The sequence below is a fragment of the Emys orbicularis genome, chromosome 1 (assembly GCF_028017835.1).
Source record: "Emys orbicularis isolate rEmyOrb1 chromosome 1, rEmyOrb1.hap1, whole genome shotgun sequence".
Taxonomy (NCBI): domain Eukaryota; kingdom Metazoa; phylum Chordata; order Testudines; family Emydidae; genus Emys; species Emys orbicularis.
The window spans coordinates 76106160-76126197 of NC_088683.1; the positions used below are offsets into that span (position 1 = coordinate 76106160).

A 20038-nucleotide genomic window follows, 5' to 3' on the forward strand; every position below is an offset into this window, starting at 1 on the left:
GAGCATTTTATGTGGGGACACACACAATCGGCTGTATACAACTGATTTCTATAAAACCGGCTTCTATAAATTCGACCTAATTTCGTAGTGTAGACATACCCTCACTTGCTCTGCTGGGTGACAAAACTGAGTGAAGCCAGGCCAGCAGGCAACAAAGACAGTCTCAATAAAAGTGTTACGCAAGTGCAGGATGTCATGTGATTCAGGTGAATGAGACAAGAGAGAACCTCACGCTCAGCTGCACAGTAAGTTCTTTTATGGTCTATACCCTATCCTTTGGGAGATTCAATCACTGCCAAGGTGTAGCCACAGTCATCCCTACAGGCAGAGTTGGCACCAACATGGACTTTGTGTTTATCCTAGTGACTACAGGAGGCTAGTCAAGTCTGTGGTCATTAATGTTTCTTGGTAGGATTCTCCCATCAGTAGTACGTCGTCTAGCTGGGGGAAGTGGAAGTGGCATCTGGCATGTCACAAAGGCAGGGACAAGAGAGTATATTTTTCTCTTATACAAGTGAAGAGTAATTTGTGTTTAGAAAGCTTTGCAAAGCCTACCTTGTCTGTTTCCGTCACCCAACACATGCCCCTGAAGAGTTAAACGGTAAAGCCAAAGTACCCACAAGGTGGAACTGAAGGAGAGGGTGTGCTAGGCTACTGAGGAGTCTAGGGAGTCAGCAAACCTGGTCTGTGTGGTCCCATTTTCATGAAGGGGTACCAGAGAAGGAGCTCATTCCCAGGAAGTGTTCCTGGAAGCCAATGTGGAGAGGGTATGCTGCAGCCTACCCAGTGCAAGGGAAGCTACTGGTTCAGTGAGTGGGACCCAAAACACAGCAGCCTGGTGAGTGTCCGGCAGAGGGAGCTTAATCCAACCTGTGAGAGCCTCCATGAGAATGGTGCTACCAGGGGACAGATGAGGAGCATATCCAAGGGAACAGGGATAAAAAAGGACTAAATAGTTGGGCACCACCATCCAGGCCAGAGGGCAGCCAAACAATAGGGCAGGAGGTGACGATTAGGGAACAGAGAAGCTTGTATAGAAGAGAGAGCAAGGAACAGAAAAGATGGAAGGAGACTAAATGAAGAGCAGCAGGAAAATGACGTGTAATTAGCTTTTTTTCAAGAGCAGACACTTGGCAGTAAAAATAGATCAACATTTTTCATGTAAGTAATTGCTGTTTTTGCCACCATGATGTTATGCAACTGTAAGTGGGAAGGACAATATTATGATACACACTATGAAAAGGTTTGAGAACCCATCTATACACCTGTTTCTATAGCAAAATATTTTTTTGCCTATGTTTTCTGCAAGATAGAAAAGGAATCTGTTTTACTCAATTAGACATGTATGAATATATTTGGCAGGAGTCCACCACATGCCAAGCCCTGTTCAGGTCTACCACTTTCATCTAGATACTCACATGGCCCACATCATTGCAGTGTAACCTGCCTTCAAGCTCTTGTCACAATTTGCATTAAAATAGTTCTTGGAGATTCCAGGTGGAATGAACTTCACTTGACTACCAGTTACATGGATCTGCTCTCTCGGATAAGTAAAGCCAATGAAGACTGAGTGATATAATGAATAACTTTCTCAGGAAAAGCAAGCTTTCAGGAGATCTTAAACATTTTGGGGTTCAGACCTTGTTCAAAAACCCAATGCTGAAAAACAATCACCTTGCCAGTACTACAAAGAAATGACGGCGGTGACTGAGAAAGCCATATCCAGTAATAAGAACGAGGAGTACTTGTGGCACCTTAGAGACTAACGTATTTATTTGGGCATAAACTTTCGTGGGCCCACGAAAGCTTATGCCCAAATAAATTTGTTAGTCTCTGAGGTGCCACAAGTACTCCTTGTTCTTTTTGCTGATACAGACTAACGCGGCTACCACTCTGAAACCATATCCAGTAATGACACCCTCTGATTTTCTTGGATCCTTGTAAGCCAAAGTTTCAAACTTGGTTCTGACATGAAAACAGCATTAACTAGAGTGCTCTCTAGTTTAGGGGTAGTGGACAGATGCCAGACATCCATGCTACTAGTATCAGCAGCCTTTGACATCAGTCATGTGATGCTACTTACTATATTAGAGGACCTGGGAGGAGTAGACCTGCCAGTTTAAAGGGGCTTCACTTGTTCCTTTCAAAACCTTTACAATTTATAGTGCAAGACAGTAGCTCTACCTTCCCAGAGTTCTCAGCTGAGTAATGTCACAGCACTCTATCATCACCACTCCTGCTCAATATTTATATGAAACTGTAAGGGAAGATTGTGAGGAGCTGCAACAGCATTCAGCACAGTGTCTTTTCTTTTACAGATGAACAAAAATTTCTTTCCTGTTCTCCCAAGTTATTTGAGAGAAAAAGACCTGGCTGCAAACCAGCAGTCTCATGTTCATTCCAGAGGAGACAAAGTGATGCTGGTCAGCAGAGGAATGCACACAGAAGAACTGGCAAAGACAACTGCTCCTTCAATTGAGGGTATCTGCCTACCAAATTAAAAAAAATGGCTTGGAGTTTGAGTTATTGTGCTTCCCATTGCTCGTGCCAATACAAAAGTTCCAGCTGGTACAGCATGGGCTAAAGAGGAAAGCAAGATAGGAAAACAACTTCATGAACCTGAGGGTGAAAGAAAAAGTAATAAATCAGGCTACTAATGCAGAGTTAGGAAGTATGACATTTAACACTTGCACAACCCTGTAAATAGATATTCATCTTAGCTGTGTCGATCTGTGAATGGGAAAACCACACAAAAACTGAACAAAAATTTCTTAATGGAGACATCTTAATTGAATTTAGAGAAACGAAAGACAAGAAAACCAGACTTATTGCATCTCATTCTGTCTGCACTAAGCTGCACTAAGACCTAGAATTAAAGGGCACAAAAGCCTTAAAGATGAAGTAAGAAGCCTCTACTGTGACATGCCCAGTTCTGGGAAGTTTAAGTTGGTCCAGTGTTATTTTTATGTAGTTCTTATGATTATATTTATACAAGAACTCTTAATCAATTATAAAAGACTTCATGGGTAAGTTGAATGTTTTGTTAGTGGCATTGAAATGCATTTGTGGAACAAAACTATCTGAATTTAAACCACTGATGTACCAAAAGTACATTTTATTGAACACAGATGATGAAAATATGTCACTTTAAAAAAAAAAGAAAATGAAAGTTTGTCTATCATCAGTAGTTTAATCTATTCTGACAAATGTTAAAATACTGAGTTAACATCAAACCTTCCAGCAGAGATTAGACTCTCTCAATGGTTACATATACAACTTGCTATAATTACACACAAGTTTTCTTCTGCCAAAATAGATGTGATTTCTCTTAAACTATAGGTCACATTTAAATATGAAAAGTATGTGTGACACCCAGTGCACAGACCTTTGACACTTGCGCTCACGGAGTATCTGACAGAGTAGGCTGTGATGCATTAATTATGCAGACTAATATTAGAGGGAGAGGGACACTTAGCCAGTGGATTTCACAGATATTTGCTGACGGGAGAGGAATGGTCAGACCCAAGAAATCTGGGTTCTGTTCCAGGCCCTAGGGGAAATATGTTCTAGTGGCCATAGACCCTTCTGTCCATTTCCCCACCAGCTTGACCCCTTCTATCCTAATCCTGTCTCTTCCCCAGTGCTGGTTCCTTGTCCGAGTCTAACCTAGCCATTCTCATTGTCCACTCCTCAGGCTTCTCATCCCAGTCTCAGTCTCCTTGACAAGCTACTTCCCATTAGCCCTCATCCCCATCATCTGATCATCATATTCCTTGCCCAACAAGAGATCAAATTTCCCACCATCCCAGCTCCTCACCAGATCCATCTTCCCTCCACCACACCTCCTTTCCCCTGCCTCACTGGTTCCCAGTCTCAATCTCCTTGCCCAGCCAGATCTCATTTGCTCCCTAGTTTCTCATCTGATCCATCTCTTTTGCCCTCCTTTACCCATGTTCCTTGTGTCCATGGTCTCAGCTGCTCTTCCTCCGGCCATGGGCTCCCCCCCCAATCTGTGACTCACTCCGCTCCCCACGCTTCTTGTCCCAGGCTCTTTTGCTCAGCAAGTCTTAGCTCTCTCCCAGCACCCTGACTCCTTATCTGATCTCAGTCCCCCACCCCGCATTTACTGGCTCCCAGTCTCCTTGCCCAGCCAGACCAGTGTTTCCCCTCCCAAACTTTCTGCCAGCCTCCAGTCCTAATCTCCTCTCCCAGCAGCCTGGCTCTTGTCCCTCTGCTTACAAATCAGGCAGCTTCTTCTTACATGCTGCTTGGGCCCAGCAGGTGTCATTATAAACAGGGGAGACAGGTTCCCTGCTGTCCGTTCAAGTGCCCCGACACAGCAGCAATTGCAGGAAAAGTCCTGCTCAGTCCCTTGCTGAGCAATTCTCAGTAACGACAGAATTGGGGGGAATTTAGCTAATAAAAATCAATTAAATCTAACGGAGTCTGTGCAAATTATCATTTTTCAAAGATTTAGAAACTGATCAAGTTTGGGAGGATTTTCAAAGAGATGGGAAAAGGCACATTCCTGACACAAAGGTTATTTCCCTGCCAAATTTAAGTCCCTGCTCAAAGACATCAGTGCACTAGAACTTTTGAAAGAAAAGAGATGCCAAATTAATTTTTTTAACATGGGCAAAACAATGTATTTTTGGCCCTAGTCTTATTATTGAAAGTGACTGAACTGTTTTGACAGAGATTTTCCAAAAATAATCCAGCCTAAGTCAGACATCGGCATGTAGAATTAGAGCCCAAACCATTGAAGTTTGACAAAGATATAAGCAACTGATAAGAGGGTCTTATTAAGGTTGTCTGACACTTTCCTATAAGTGGGGATACCTGATCTAGAAGTTAGTGGTCAGTCATGTTTCTAATGGATACATCCACATCCCCACTACCACCACCAGTATATACGCAGAACAAGTATAGCCTGGGCAGTAGCATGCCATCATTCCCTCCACACCATGTTTCACCTGTGTCCTGGACATGAGGTGGTAGTTCAAGTCCATGCCTATTTAGTCCTTTGCTGAGACTGACAAACAGCATGCTGTGAGCCTTTATTCGTTTGGAGCAACACACCATCTCTCTCTGGTGAGTCAAAAGAAATCATTAAACTCCTTCCCCATGAAGAACGGTACATGCTTTACAGGATAGGGTGTTTCAGATAACTATTGCCATTCTGGTACTGCCAATCTGGAAGGAGATGCCAATTGGGGTGATGGAAGCAGAAATGATAGTGATATAGTGATGTGAATTCCTGGTCATTAGAAAGTTGACAAACTAGTAGTTTATTTCATGTAGAACACTGAAAGATCAGAAAATTTTCTGTCACTTCCATCCCGTGCTAAATTCAAACTGTGAAGATAGAACTGAAAATCCTTGTGCATCTCATCACCAATACCTTGAGCCACACAGGTCACCATCTAGACATTTTGAGAGACAATTTGCATTACTCCCACAATTGATCTATGTCTAAATTCTACTTAAAAGTTCCAATGTACAAATTCACAGACTGACTACTTTTTGAAGCAGAATGATAGATCTTCCAAAAACAAAAGTAATTTCCTGTTCTTTCCAGTACTTCCTCCCTAGTTAATGGAGTTTTTTTATAAACACTATCAGTCTTAAGATTATGTACAAATGTTATTGTATGTCTACCTGTTAATATTCACAATATACAGAATTTATAAAATACACACACACCATGAAAGAGGAGGTTACTCACCTGTGCAGTAACTGACATTCTTCGAGATGACTGTCCCTGTGGGTGCTCCACTGTAGGTGTTGGTGCGCTCATGCCCCGTTGTTTGGAGATTTTTACAGCAGCACCCGTATCAGCTGCGCATGCACAGAGCCTGCCTCTCATACCAGTCTTGTCTTAATAGTGCGCATGCGCGGCCGAACTCCTCAGTTCCTTCTCTACAACGGAGGCTGCCCCAGCTCCGAAGTAGAAGGGAGGAGAGTGGGGAGTGGAGCACCCACGGGGACACTCATCTCAAAGAATGTCAGTTACTGCACAGGTGAATAACCGCCTCTCCTTCTTTGAGAGGTGTCCCTGTGGGTGCTCCACTGTAGGTGACTGAAAAGCAGTATCAAGGAGGTAGGGACTTCAGATCTGGAAGGAATGCAGTAGATAGAACAGCTCTGCCCACACGCGTATTGGTGATGGGTCCCTGTGTAAGAGCATAATGTTTTGCCAACGTATTTTCAGAAGCCCAAACGGCAGCTCGGGAAATGTCCTTAGGGGGACGTTACATAGAAAGGCCACTGAGGCTGCCATGGATCTGGTGGAGTGAGTTCTGATAAAAGTAGGAGGAGTGACGTTCTGTAGTTGATAACAGAGAACTGCAACTCGAAATCAGGTTGGAAAGTCTGTGGTTAGAGATAGATGAGCCCTTAGAGTGTTCTGCAATGGGGACGAATAGCTTGTCACAACGCCTAAAGGTTTTAATCCTGTCCAAGTACAAGGACAAAGCTCTGCGCACGTCCAAAGTGTGCATCGTAGATTCACAGGAATTCGCATGTGGTTTTGGAATTGACATGGAAAGATGAGTGCACCTTTGGTAGAATTTTGGGGAGTAAGTGTAGGGTGACTTTGTCCTTAAAATATATGGTGTATGGCGGATCTGCTATGAGTGCTGCAATTTCTCCTGCGTGTCTCGCAGAGGTAATCGCTATCAGAAATGCAGTTTTCATAGAGAGATGTAGGAGGGAACATGTGGCTAATGGTTCAAATGGTTTTGGGGTTAGGCATGTTAAGACTAAGGGAAGGTCCCAAGGTGGATTAGGCGGTTTGATGTCTGGGTATAGGGTTTGGGGTCCCTTAAGGAATCGCTTAGTAATGGTGTGAGCGAAGACAGTCCTATCGTCGATGGCATCATGGAACATTGCAATTGCGGCCAAGTGGACTTTGATGGAACTCAGGGAGAGTCCAGAGAGTTTAATCTCTAACAGATAGTCGAGGATTAGCTGGAGAGGCACGGAAAAAAGGAGCGGTTTCTGTGGCAGCCCACCAGTGTGTAAATCTTGTCCAGTTATAAAGGTAGATGGTGCATGTAGAATTTGTTGTGCTATGAAGGAGTACATTTCGAACCTGCTCCGAGCAAGTTCGCTCGGCATGAGAGAACCATAAAGGAGCCAAACCTTGAGGTGTAACATGGTTAAGTTGGGGGTGGAGTAGTAGACTGTGTTGTTGGGACAAGAGATTTGGGCAGAGGGGTAGTGGGATGGGTGCGGAAAGCAACATCTTGGTAAGGAAAGGGTACCATGCCTGTCTGGGCCATGTGGGGGCTATCATTATGACCCTGGCTTGGTCTGTTCATATTTTTATCAATACTTTGCGTATGAGTGGTATTGGAGAAATGCATACATTAGGTTGGTGTTCTATGGGAACATGAATACATCCCCCGAGGAGTGTTTGTCTAGTCCCGCTCTGGAACAAAATCTTGGGCATTTCTTGTTTGCTGCAGTTGCGAAAAGGTCTGTGGTTGGGTATCCCCAAGTGTGGAATATGTCTAGTACTATATCCTTGTTTAGTTCCCATTTGTGGTCTACAGGAAATGTTCTGCTGAGGTCGTCTGCGGTAGTATTGAGAGAGCCAGGTAAGTATGCAGCTGATATTCAGACATTGTGTCTGAGACACTAGTTCCATCGTTTCATCGCTTCTGAACAAAGGGAGTGGAATTGTGCCCCCCCCCCTCTTGCCTGTTTACATAGAACATGCAGGCAATATTGTGGGTCATTATCCTGACATGCTGGTTTTGTATGAAGGGGAGAAATTGGAGGCAGGCCTTGTGTATCGCTCAGAGTTCTAGACATTGATGTGAAGGGACGTCTCGGCAGAAGACTAAAGCCCCTGGGCAGTGTATTGGGGCATGTATGCTCCCTATCCCGTAAGGGATGCATCCATAGTTATGATAACCGACGGGGTGTCCTGTAGAAAGGGGACCCCAGAGCAAAGGTTGTGAGGCACTGTCCACCAGTGGAAGGAGTCCTTGACTCTGGGAGGTATGTATAAAAGTTTGTTCAGACCATGGACATTCGGTCTGTAGACAGTGATCATCCAGCTTTGGAAACATCTCATGAAGAGGCGACGGACTACAAAAGTGCAAGAGGCCACGTGGCCTAGGAGTTGTAGGCAATCTCATGCAGTCATCTGTGGACTGTTGCACAGGTTGGCAACTAAAAGGTTGATGGTGTTGAAAAGGTGGAGTGGGAGAGATGCTATTCTTTTGCGTGAGTCGAAATGTGCTCCTATGAACTCCAGTTGTTGGGTGGGAGTGAGTGTAGATTTTCTTTGTTCATTTGCAGGCCAAGAGCATGGAAACATTGGACTGTCCGTTGTTTGGATTGAATGGCTTCTTGGAGATTCCTGGCTTTGAAAAGGCAGTTGTTGAGGTAAGTAAAAATTAGGATTCCCTGCCTTATGAGATGAGCTGTTACAACTGCGAGGAGTTTGGAAAAGACACGAGGTGGAGTTGAGAGGCTGAAAGGTAGGACCCTGTACTGGTAGTGTTGTGAACCCAGAACGAAGTGAATAAAAGGTCTGTGGGCAAGATGTATGGTCACATGAACATAAGCATCCTGCAGGTCGAGAGCTGAAAACCAATCTCCCTGCTCCAGTGCTGGTATTATGGTTGCAAGAGTCACCATTTTCAATTTTTTTTTTAAAATGAATTTGTTGAGGCATCTGAGATCGAGAATGGGTCGCCATCCCCCAGTATTCTTTTCTGTTAAAAAGAGTAGAACCCTTTTCCTCTGTGTTGGTCGGGCACTGGCTCTACTGCTCCTAATTGGAGGAGGTGATTCACCTCTTGGTGGAGCGGTCCCTGAAAAGGGACAGGGGGCGGGGGGGGGGGGGTTGGGAGGGGGAAGATAGGAAGGGAATGGGCACTGAAGTAGGGATGATGTTTTCTGTACCCTCGACCACATCTTCAAATTTGTTTATTAGTGGGAGGGGGTTGACATGGAGCCGATGAATTGGTACAGCGACGTTGATATCTTGGTCGCTGATGTTGTTGTTCATATGGTCTATGAATTTGTTGAGTATACGTCGGGTAGTGTGGACATTGATAAGGCTGGTATCTATATTGTCTCCTCCTATTTGCAGGGCTTTGGATACCAAGAGACCGTAATGTCACTCTCGAGTCCTTCATGGAGTGAAGCACATCATTGGTGTTGCTGGCAAGTAGTTTTTCACCATTAAAAGGGAGATCTTCTATGGTATTCTGAACCTCGCGAGGAAAAGAAAATGATGGAAGCCATGAAGCTCGACGCATCATGACTGCTGTAGCAGTGGACCTTCCAGTTGTATTAGCAACATCAAGCGCAGCCTGTAGTGCGGTTCGGGAGATGATTTGTCCCTCACAGACTATGGCTTTAAACTGATGTTTTTTGCTCTATGGAATGTCATCAATAAAGTCCATGAGTTTCTCATAGTTTTTGTGATCATATTTTGCCAGAACGGCCACATAATTAGATATCCGGAATTGTAATGTGGACGAAGCATACACTTTACGACCAAGCAGGTCCAGCCTTTTACTGACTATCAGTTGGGGTAGACCTGGGAAACTGGTGTTTGTTCTTTTGGTTAGCTGCCTCTACTACCAATGAGTTTGGCACTTGGTGAGTGAAAAGGAACTCAGACCCTTTGGAAGGAATAAAATATTTCCGGTCAGCTCGCTTACACGTAGGTGTGCTAGTAGCCAGCGTCTGCCATATGTTTTTGGCAGGATCCATAATGGCTGAATTTATAGGTAAGGCAATCTTGGATGTGGAGGAAGGTTGCAGGATGTCAGTCAACTCATGTTGGTTTTCAGAAACTTCCTCCAGATTAATCCTCAACTCATTGGCGACAATTTTGAAGAGGTCTTGAAATTTTGAGAAATCATCCGGGTGTTGGGGGGGGAGGCAGTATAGCTTCATCCTGTGTGGATACGGGCTCCACAAGGTTTGGGGAAGAATGTGTAGCCTGTTCATTGAAGTGTGGAGTAACAGCTTGTTGTTGTGTCTCATTCGTAGCCGTATGCACTGGTGGTGATGAGGTGGCATTGCTCCTATTTCTGGCATCTTGGCGATCATAGTGGAATCGCTTATATGGTGCCCATGGACCCCAGTATTGCCACTGACCAGGGAAGGGCATAGGTGGTGCCATACACAGGTTTGTATACCAGGGAGGGAGGTCTTTGATGAACAAAGACCTAGATTTTCTGTGATCAGTGCTGATTTGGATCCGTGACGGGAAGAACTGGTATGGTGAAAAGTCTCCCTGCACTATGGCTTCCTCATCACTAGAAAAGTGAGATTCAGCAGGAGACAGCTGTCTGGACCGCATGCGAATGTCCAGAGAAAAATAGGTGTCAAGTAGAGGTGACTGTAGGTTAAGTGGCATCTGTAGGTCTGGTGAATGAATGAACTGCAGTGCCGGAGAGCCTGAGAGAGATGAACCCTCCTGTGCTGATTTGGATCCGTGACGGGAAGAACTGGTATGGTGAAAAGTCTCCCTGCACTATGGCTTCCTCATCACTAGAAAAGTGAGATTCAGCAGGAGACAGCTGTCTGGACCGCATGCGAATGTCCAGAGAAAAATAGGTGTCAAGTAGAGGTGACTGTAGGTTAAGTGGCATCTGTAGGTCTGGTGAATGAATGAACTGCAGTGCCGGAGAGCCTGAGAGAGATGAACCCTCCGTTAGGAGCACCTGCGACGCTGGAGGGTTGTTCGGCATGGACGTTCTCTGCACCGTAGTGCTCAATGCATGTGCTGAAGTCGGTGGTGCTGTGGAGGTAAGCGCAGCCCGTGTCTGTTCGGGCAAGGTCATCTGTGCTGGTACCGTGTCCACTGCAGTGCCGAACGGTGCAATGAGAGAGGCAGGCAACTGGAAGACTGAAGCCTTGGCACCGGGAGTTTGCGCTGTCGCCGCAGCCACAGGCCGGATTAGCGCAATGCCGGAGGAACCCGGCACATCAAAGGTGCTGAGCCGGGGGAAGGTCTGCATAGAAGAAATAGACCTGCTCAATGACCTTTTTGCTTGCAATGTTTCCCTTCTGGGTGAGGGAGGCAGGCGTTTTCTTTTTTTGTCCTTTTTGGAGGTGGGAGGGCTGTGGTTCACTGAGGAGCCTGCACCTGGGTCAGAAGCAGGTACGAGTGACTTCTGCATAAGAATAATTTTCAGTCGGATTTCTCTGTCTTTACATGCTCTGGATTTTAATTTGGAACAATGGGCACATTTTTGAGGAATGTGGGATTCCCCCAGGCATTTTATACACTGGGAGTGACCATCCGAGATAGGGATGGTGTCCCTGCACGTAGCATATTAGCGTCAGCTGGAGGCTGAGAGGAACAAGCGGGAACGGATTTTTATTTATTTATTTTTAAAGAGATGAACTTATCTAGTAACTAGAGTGCTAAACTAAGGGGGAAAGGATGCACAATGGATAAGAGAAAAAGTTTTAATGAGTCTGCTGTAGGTCCGACTCCAGCCGGGGACGGCAGAGAAGGAACTGAGGAGTTCGGCCGCGCATGCGCACTATTAAGACAAGACTGGTATGTGAAGCAGGCTACGCGGATGCGTGGCCGATACGGGTACTGCTGTAAAAATCTCTGCACAACGGCGTAGGGGCACACTGAGATCTACAGTGGAGCACCCAGAGGGACACCTCTCGAAGAAGAATCTCAAAATCTGAATTTGTTCTTGACCTTCTTTTGCCATTAATACTTCCTTTAGCAAAAGTATCCTTAAAGCAAATACCGTACTGAAAGGATGTTAAGTCCTGACATAGGGTTTTTTTGTTTGTTTTGTTTTTAAGTTACTCTGGGGTGCTGCAGAGAGTTTTGTTGTAATAAATACCATGACTATTCTGTGTGAAAGCCTCAAAACTCAAAAATTTCTCTTCAGGCTCACTTATGAATTACTTCACCTTCTCTTCCCTGTGGAAAGCTGTGCATCTCTATTTAAGTCATCCATTTTCTATGCACATTCTATTTGCTCACCGTGTTTGGGTACAAATCCCGTATCACTTGCATATTATATTTTGCACAGCATACGTCTCTCCTTATGACTGGGGTGCTTAGAGAAGTTTCTGATCATGAGATACAATTGTTTTGATTATATTTAGACAGACTATGTGGTACTAATACACTTTTTTTTGATAGGCAGAAATGAAAACTTGCATTAGGAAAATATCCTTATAAGGTATTAATGCACACCTGAACACATACGCAGAGCTCCCATTTACTTTAGTGGAAACCAAACACACATGTAAGAGCAAAATTTGGCCCTTAAACAGAATGGTCAACTAGATATGAATTTCACCATTATTTATTTGAAGGCAACAGGACTTACATGTGTGTTTGGTTTCAAAATACACTGTATAATTACAGTGTACTGTCTGTCTGCCTACCTGGTGTTTATCAACTGTTTCTTTTTTATAACCGTGTCATACAGCTTACTTGGCAGCGTATTCTTTGGCAACAGAACTCTCACAATGCTCTGACATCAGGCAGGTTTTCAGCTCTATTTACTAGTGGGAACTCATGTAATACATAACAGTTTTTTCAAACAATTAGAGTGATGTGACATCATCTGATTAAAATATGACCATATAGATCATTGTTGCAACCACTGTTCTATATTTGCAACAAATCTTGTACAAAATGTGGCATGTAAGAGGTCTATAAAAAAGGTGTGATTTGCTGGTTATGATTATGCCATCTGTGGGGCAGAAGCAGGGCTTGGAGTGAGGCGAGCACAGGGAGGCAGAGAATCTGCAGCTGTGTGTGCTGAGCAGCCAGCAAGCTACTGCTGGGTTTAAGAACTGGCCTGCTAGCTTCTTCAGCTAGTCAGACGGCGCAGTCCATCAGGCAGCCTAGCTGACTTGTTAGGCTATCAGAGACTGAGCAGGCGCAGCTGTAGGGCCTTACTCCTGACATCTCCAAGTAGTTAAGAGGATTCCTTTCAGAGTGTTGAATATTTTCAACATTAAATGGAATGACTTGTGAGCAGGATGACCAGATAATGGCTATGCGGAATGTTGTGTTGATTCTAGAAGTTTAAGTGATACTCTGACAGCAGGCATCAACCTCAGATGCACCAATGTAATCATATACACAACAGTGCCGAGTACACGGACAGAAAAAAGTTGAAAGTCTTCACTAAGCATGCTAAGATCTCCAAGGGAACTCTGTATTGGGACCAAGCTTTGGCTATTCTGATGAAGTACACACGTCTTTGAAGCGGATAACACAGAGCTATGGAAACAGGATAGCAAGCTATCCTGTATGTCCTTCCATGCCTTGGCCTCAAGGATGATAACTGGCGTGGACACTATGGAGGCTGCAGTCAGTGGCAGTTTATCTTTAGCTTCCAGACACCGTGAGTAAATTGGAAGGTGTCTCAAGAGTTCAGAGGGCTCCTTTCTGTGCAGAGCTATGTACTTTGCGGGAGATTAAGTATATACTTCAAGTCTATTCCAAGGCAGTATAGTGAGTGACTCAATGCTTCACCATAGCACCAGGGTATCACACACATCTGGATGCTGAGAAGGCAGGAAACTTTGGAGCCTAGCACATCAAACTTATACTGATGTAAAAAGCACTGACACCATCAACCAAAAGGTAGGATGTTTAACTGCCTCTATTGAGGCTTCTGCCTTTGAAGCTTACCAAGTGAATTAATGCATGAGACATTCAAAGTGTGTGCATTTGCAGAAGAATTTTATAGAGGATAACTATAATAGGATTTTAAAGAGGATAACTATAATAGAGACATTGGAAAAAGGGTCTGATGAACAAGGGATAATTTTCTTGGAGATTCCATCATTGTCGCAGCAACAGCCGAGATCCATGCAGGAACCCCCTCCACGTTCAGAAGTAGAAACGAACGGATAATTGAGGCACTAGATTATTGCTACTGTTTCTAATTACAGTTGTGCCTAAGGGCCCCATACTATACACCGTACAAACACTTACTGAAAAGACAATAAGCACGACTGCAATAAAAGGAAAGTGAGCCATGTCTCCTCATGGAGCCTCTAGCTTTAGAGCTTTTAAGATATGGAAGACTCCCTCCCCTCCCCCTGGTTTGTGCTAGAAGCACAACTCAAGAGCAGGGATATATTAGAGCCCCTTTTAGAGATCTGTTTCTTAATCTTTTGAATACCATGAATGCCCTAAGCTCTCACCCCTTCCCTCCCCTTCCCCTCATTTAGCAATATGGGAAGGGCAAAATGGCTGAGATTCCCTGACAACAGCTATGACCTCCTGTGTGTCACAATGCCCAGGAAGAGAATGCATGTCATGTTTTGCCCCTGGAGAGAAGCATTCAGAACAAGCCAAAGCTGAACTGAGAGATATTCAGCAAGGGCAGAAAACCACATTCAGCACAGAAAAGCTTTGCATCTACTCTGAGCTCGAACAAGAGATTCAAAACTTTGCCACACAAGGGTCAATAAACTTCTATGTGGAAAAGTAGTTTCCAATGTTGACAGCCCATTTCTTTGCATAAAATAATGAAGAGGCATGCGTTAGTGGGCTTACGTTTAATAAATTTCACAAATTTTACAGTCTCATTAAGTATCTTTTGCAGTTCCATTGTCATCTCTACTGCTAAAGCTGTTCAATAGAATGGATGGCCCCTTTGCTTTCCCTATCATAGCCTGGGCATCACCTGGGCAGACACCTGTTCAATGACGCAAGTCCAACCAAGCTACAAGAGAGTTAGCTGTTGGAAAGATTAAAAGATAGCCTGCTCCTTCCCACTTTTGGGCAGCATGTCCTGTCAGTGGACAGCAAAATTCATGTATGGATTCTTCCAACTCAGATTGCACAAAATGTTAGAAGTTGAGCAGAAGAATCCACATCTTAGTTTCATCCTGTTGCATTGAGAAGTACTGGCCCTCCTGAACATCTGCAGATATGGTCAGGAACACACAGGCTGACTGCGTTACTGGAGGGGAATTGTTTCAATTTGACTCTCAGTAGCAGATTCCAACATAAGTTAATGACTTCTAAGACAGATGCAATCTACGGTTCCCCGGTCTTGAGGATTGGCAGCTTTTGCTATTTGCATGTTTGATGGGCATTTCTGTTTTCAGCATGGTCATTTAACAAAACGATATTCTGATTTTGTAAACCCATTAGCTTTCACTTGAAGAATTCAGTGGATTTCTTTTGTAAAGACTGATGCCTAGTCTCCAACTGGCTCAGTGCTTCCTCCATTTAATGGCCATAGGCACACCTTTGGAAGCTTCTGGAAAAACTACTTCGAAGTACTGCAGTAGAACTCTGGTGTACGTTTCAATGCAAGACTGCAAGAAAAGAAAGTCAGGCTGCACGTGTCCTGCTGTATCTTGGTGCCCCCGTCTCTCTGTACCCACCTGTTTCACCTTATATTTGATTGCAAGATCTTTGGAGCAGAAGTCTTGTACAAATAAATATTCATAAACTTTAAGGCCAGAAAGAAACCCAAGATCATTTAGTCTAGCCTCCTGTACATCGCAGACCATTAAATTTCACACAGTTACCCCTGTATTTAGCTCAATAACTTGTGTCTGACTAAAGCAGGTTTTCCAGAAAGGCATTCAGTCTTGAATTTAAGATACCAAGAGCTGCAGAATCCACCACTTTCCTTGGTAGTTTGTTCCAGTAATTAATAAACAAACATCACTGTTAAAAGTGTGCCTTATTTCCAACTTGAAGTTGTCTGGCTATGACTTCAGCCATTATGATTTTTCCGCTAGATTAAAGAGCACTTTAAATTTCCAGTATTTTCTTCCCATGAATGTACTTCTACACCACAATCAACTCACTTCTCAATCTTCTTTTTTATAAATTAAAACAGACTGAGCTCCAAGTCTTCCACTGTAACGCATTTTTCCAGCTCTCAAATTAGCTTAATGGTGCTTTTCTGGCCCATCTCCAAATTTTCAACATTTTTTAAGATGTTACCACCACGCCCAACTGCAGTATTCCAGTATCAGCTTCACCAATATTGTATGCAGAGATAATCATCACCACCTCCATATTCCTACTGACTACTCCCCTGTCTACACATCCATGGATCACATTAGCCCTTTCAGTCACAGTGTCACACTGGAAGTTCATGTTCAGTTGTTTGTTCACTATGACCCCTAAAATCTTTTTCAGAATCACTGCTTTCCAGGATACAGTCCCATATTCTGTAAGTGGGGGCTTCATTTCTTGTTCCTAGATGTATGAACGTTTGCATTTGGCAGTATTAAAAACTCATTTTGATCAAATGGGCAGGTCCATATTACCAAACGATCCAGATTGCTTTGTATGATTTATTATTAAATGTGTCATCTGCAAATGTATTCAGCAATGATTTTATATTTGCTTCCAAATCATTAATAAGATACTGAATAGCATTGGGATCAGTACTAATCCTTGAAGAATCCCACTGGGGATTACCCCCATTTGATGACTCCCTATCAACAACTACTTTTTGGAAGTCTGCGGGTTAGCCAGTTCTTAATACACTTAATGTGTGTTTCACTGATATTGTATAGGGCTTTTTTATTTTAAAGCAATCTGAATGTAGTACAATGCTGCTTCTTCACCTTACCCCCATCAGTCTGGGTCAGTGGCTCTTGTTCTTCACCTCCAACCATTCTTGTCAAGTGTTTCTTCCAAGCTGACACCAACCTTCCTCAGGTCTTCCTTCAGCATCTTGAACCACTTTTTTCTAGGACTTCCTCGTGGTTGCTGTTGTGTGATTATTACTCTTGTATCCCTGACCAATATATCCCACATCTTGTCATCTCACATCAATCTCAGCCAATACTCTCTCAGCTTTTCTGTGATAGAGGCTACCTGTTGCACGGCTCATATTATTTCACTGTGTAAACTACCAACTCTAGCCTGACCCAGTATGCACCTGGCATTCTCATTTTGGCAGTGCGAAGTAATAATTCTCTCTTCCTCATTGGCCAACATTCAGACCCATATGTCATGCCTGGCCTAATAGTATTCTTATAGGCTTTGCTTGGTAATCCACTTGGCATATTCTTATCACAGAGAATTCCCATTAACTCCCTCGAATTACATCAAGCACTCTCCATGAGGCTCCTAACATTTGCATTCATATTCCCATCATGGCTCAACACTGAACCAAAGAATTTAAATTGTTGCATACACTAACTTTATTCCATCTACTTTAATTGGCTTCTCGTTGTCCCTCTCTCAAGAAAGCATCATATGTACAGTAACTCCTTGCATAACATTGTAGTTATATTCCTGAAAAATGGGACTTTAAGCGAAACAATGTTAAGCGAATCCAAGTTCCCCATAAGAATTAATGTAAATGGGGGGGGGGGGAGGGTTAGGTTCCAGGGAAATTTTTTTCACCAGACAAAAGACTATACACACACACAGCATAAGTTTTAAACAAACAATTTAATACTGTGCACAGCAATGATGATTGTGAAGCTTGGTTGAGGTGGTGAAATCAGAGGGTGGATTATTTCCCAGGGAATGCCTTAGTGCTGAATGATGAACTAGCACTCAGCTGAGCCCTCAAGGGTTAACACACTGTTAATGTAGCCTCACACCCTACAAGGCAGCACAAATGGAGGGAGGGGAGACAGCATGGCAGACAGAGAGAGAGAGAGAGCGAGAGATGCACATTGCCCCTTTAAGTATGCTGACCCCACTCTAAGTACATTCCCTTTTTAAGCAGGCCAGCAAGTTGAGACAGCAGCTGCTGCTAGCAAGCTCCCTCTGTCCTGAGCCCTGTCGTGTCCATCGTCCCGTCCCCCCCCCCCCCGCTCTATGGAGATGGGGTAAGCGGGGGGCAGGAGCAGGGGGGGAGGGAGACACCCTGACATTAGCACCCCTCCCCCCGCACAGCAAGCAGGAGGCTCCCGGGAGCAGCTCCAAGGCAGAGGGCAGGAGCAGCACATGGCAGTGAGGGGAGGGACAGCTGAACTGCTGACAACTGATAGCCTACTGGGCGCCTGCCACACAGGGAACTTAGGGGAGTGGGGAGCTGATGGGGGGCTGCCAGTCCGCCCTGGTTCCAAACCCTCACCAGCCAGTTGCAACGAGCTGCTCTTTCTGCAAGCGGTGGACAAAGCAGGCGGCTGCCAAACAACGTTATAAGCAAGCACTGCGCAACTTTAAACGAGCATGTTCTGTAATTGATCAGCAACATAACAAAACAATGTTAACCGGGACGACTTTAAGTGAGGAATTACTTTTCAGATGATTTGTAAGCCATTTTCCTCTAATACAGCCCTTCCATAGTACTAGGTCCATTTCCAGTTTGTATTTATCTTCGTGGCATAATTGACAATAATGTCATTGACAAAAAAAGCATGCTTCACAGAGTCTCCCCTCTAATTTCCTGCATAAAGGTGTCCATTACAAATCACAAACAGTAATGGGTTTAACACTGATCCTTAATGTAGGCCTACCTTCACAGTGAATAATTCATGTTGTACCATACCAACTACACTAAGCTCCCTACAGAAGTCTAGGACTATTACATCTATGCAGTTACCTTTATCAACCAAACCTGTAATTTCCTTAAAAAATGAAATCGGGTTTGTTTGACAAGACCTATTTTCCATAAAACGGTGACCGACTGGGCAAAAGACTAGGACAAAGCACCTGGGAGAACAGAAAGGGACAAGGAGATTGTATCCCTGCCTCATTCAGTGCACAAGATGGACCTGCTCTGGGGATGAATAAGGATTATGTAGTGAAGCAGACAGATCTGTAGAACCCTTGCCTCATTTGTTGCAGAAGTTGGAAGGTGTGCAGTGAAAGGCAAGGGATTGAAGGAAGCGAAAGGATGAGCTCATGGGTAAGGCAGTTGAATGATACCCTGGAGAACTGAATTCTATCCCTGCATCTGCCACAGAGAGCTCCTAGGTGATGCTAGGCAAGCCATTTAAACTAAACTTTTCAAAGGTGGTCACTAACTGCGTTCTCATTTTCTGGGTGCCTGAATTGAGACACTGGGGTCTAATTTGTAAAAGTGCTCACAATGCACAAATACAACTGAAATCTGTGGGTGCCATACTTTGAAGTGCAATGCCCCTGCTTGTCAGTATTTACTTCTGGAATATTCAGAAGTGAATACTCCCTAGTTAGTTAGTAAAATAGGGACTTTATCGTACTTTATTTCTGGAGAAACATCTCACGTGCTTTGAGCATATATAGTGCCATATAATTTTATGTAATTGGAAAAATTAGGCCCTAGGCATTTCACACTAGACATTTTTATCATCATTTTAGAGAGGAATCCAAGATCAGACTTATAATAGAAAATAAGTCTCAATCTTAACTGAGGAGGAGCTGCCACAGATGATTCATTACAGTATTTTATTTTAATAATGATATTAAAAAGTTTACAGTTTGTAGATTCTTACTCAGTCTTTTACTAGCAAAAGTGAGAGGTTATCTGTTGACTTCCTGAAAATGGTATCTTTATTTATGAACATAGACATCCTTTGCCATGTAACTAAGTTTAACCATTAAAAACAAAAAGATAGCAGATATACACATTCAATAATGTTTTTTTTGTTTGTTTGTTTTTGTTTTGTTTTTTTAAAACAACACACTTTGCTTATTTGCTTAATGGAAATTTTCCTGGGACAATGCAATGAACAATAAAGTTCTTAAAAATACACTACACTAATTGTTTAAAACGGTTTCCTGTGCTCGAAAATTTGTTCACAGAAATCATTCAATTTAATTATAGTTTAGAAAGGTCAATAAACAAATCACATATGTCATGATAGATCCCAGTATGTGAAGTTTAAACATAAATAAATCAGTAGCTTGTAGCCCATAGGACTAGCCTGCTTGCTTATATATAGGGCCCTACCAAATTCACAGCCATGAAAAACATGTCACGGACTGTGAAATCTGGTCTCCCACCATGAAATCTGGTCTTGTGTGCTTTTACCCTATCTATCGATCTACTCACACACAGAGATTTCATGGGGGAGACCAGCATTTCTCAAACTGGGGGTTGTGACCCAAAAGAAAGTTGCGCGGGGGGTGGGGGGGTGGTCA

At 43.6% G+C, this 20038-nt stretch overlaps 1 protein-coding gene across 1 annotated transcript in view; it reads right to left on the reverse strand.

The window, feature by feature from the left end:
- The window catches only part of PAWR (pro-apoptotic WT1 regulator), a 143509-nt gene that overhangs the window by 37180 nt on the left and 86291 nt on the right, over window positions 1–20038 (reverse strand). The gene's annotated exons all lie outside the window — the stretch shown is intronic.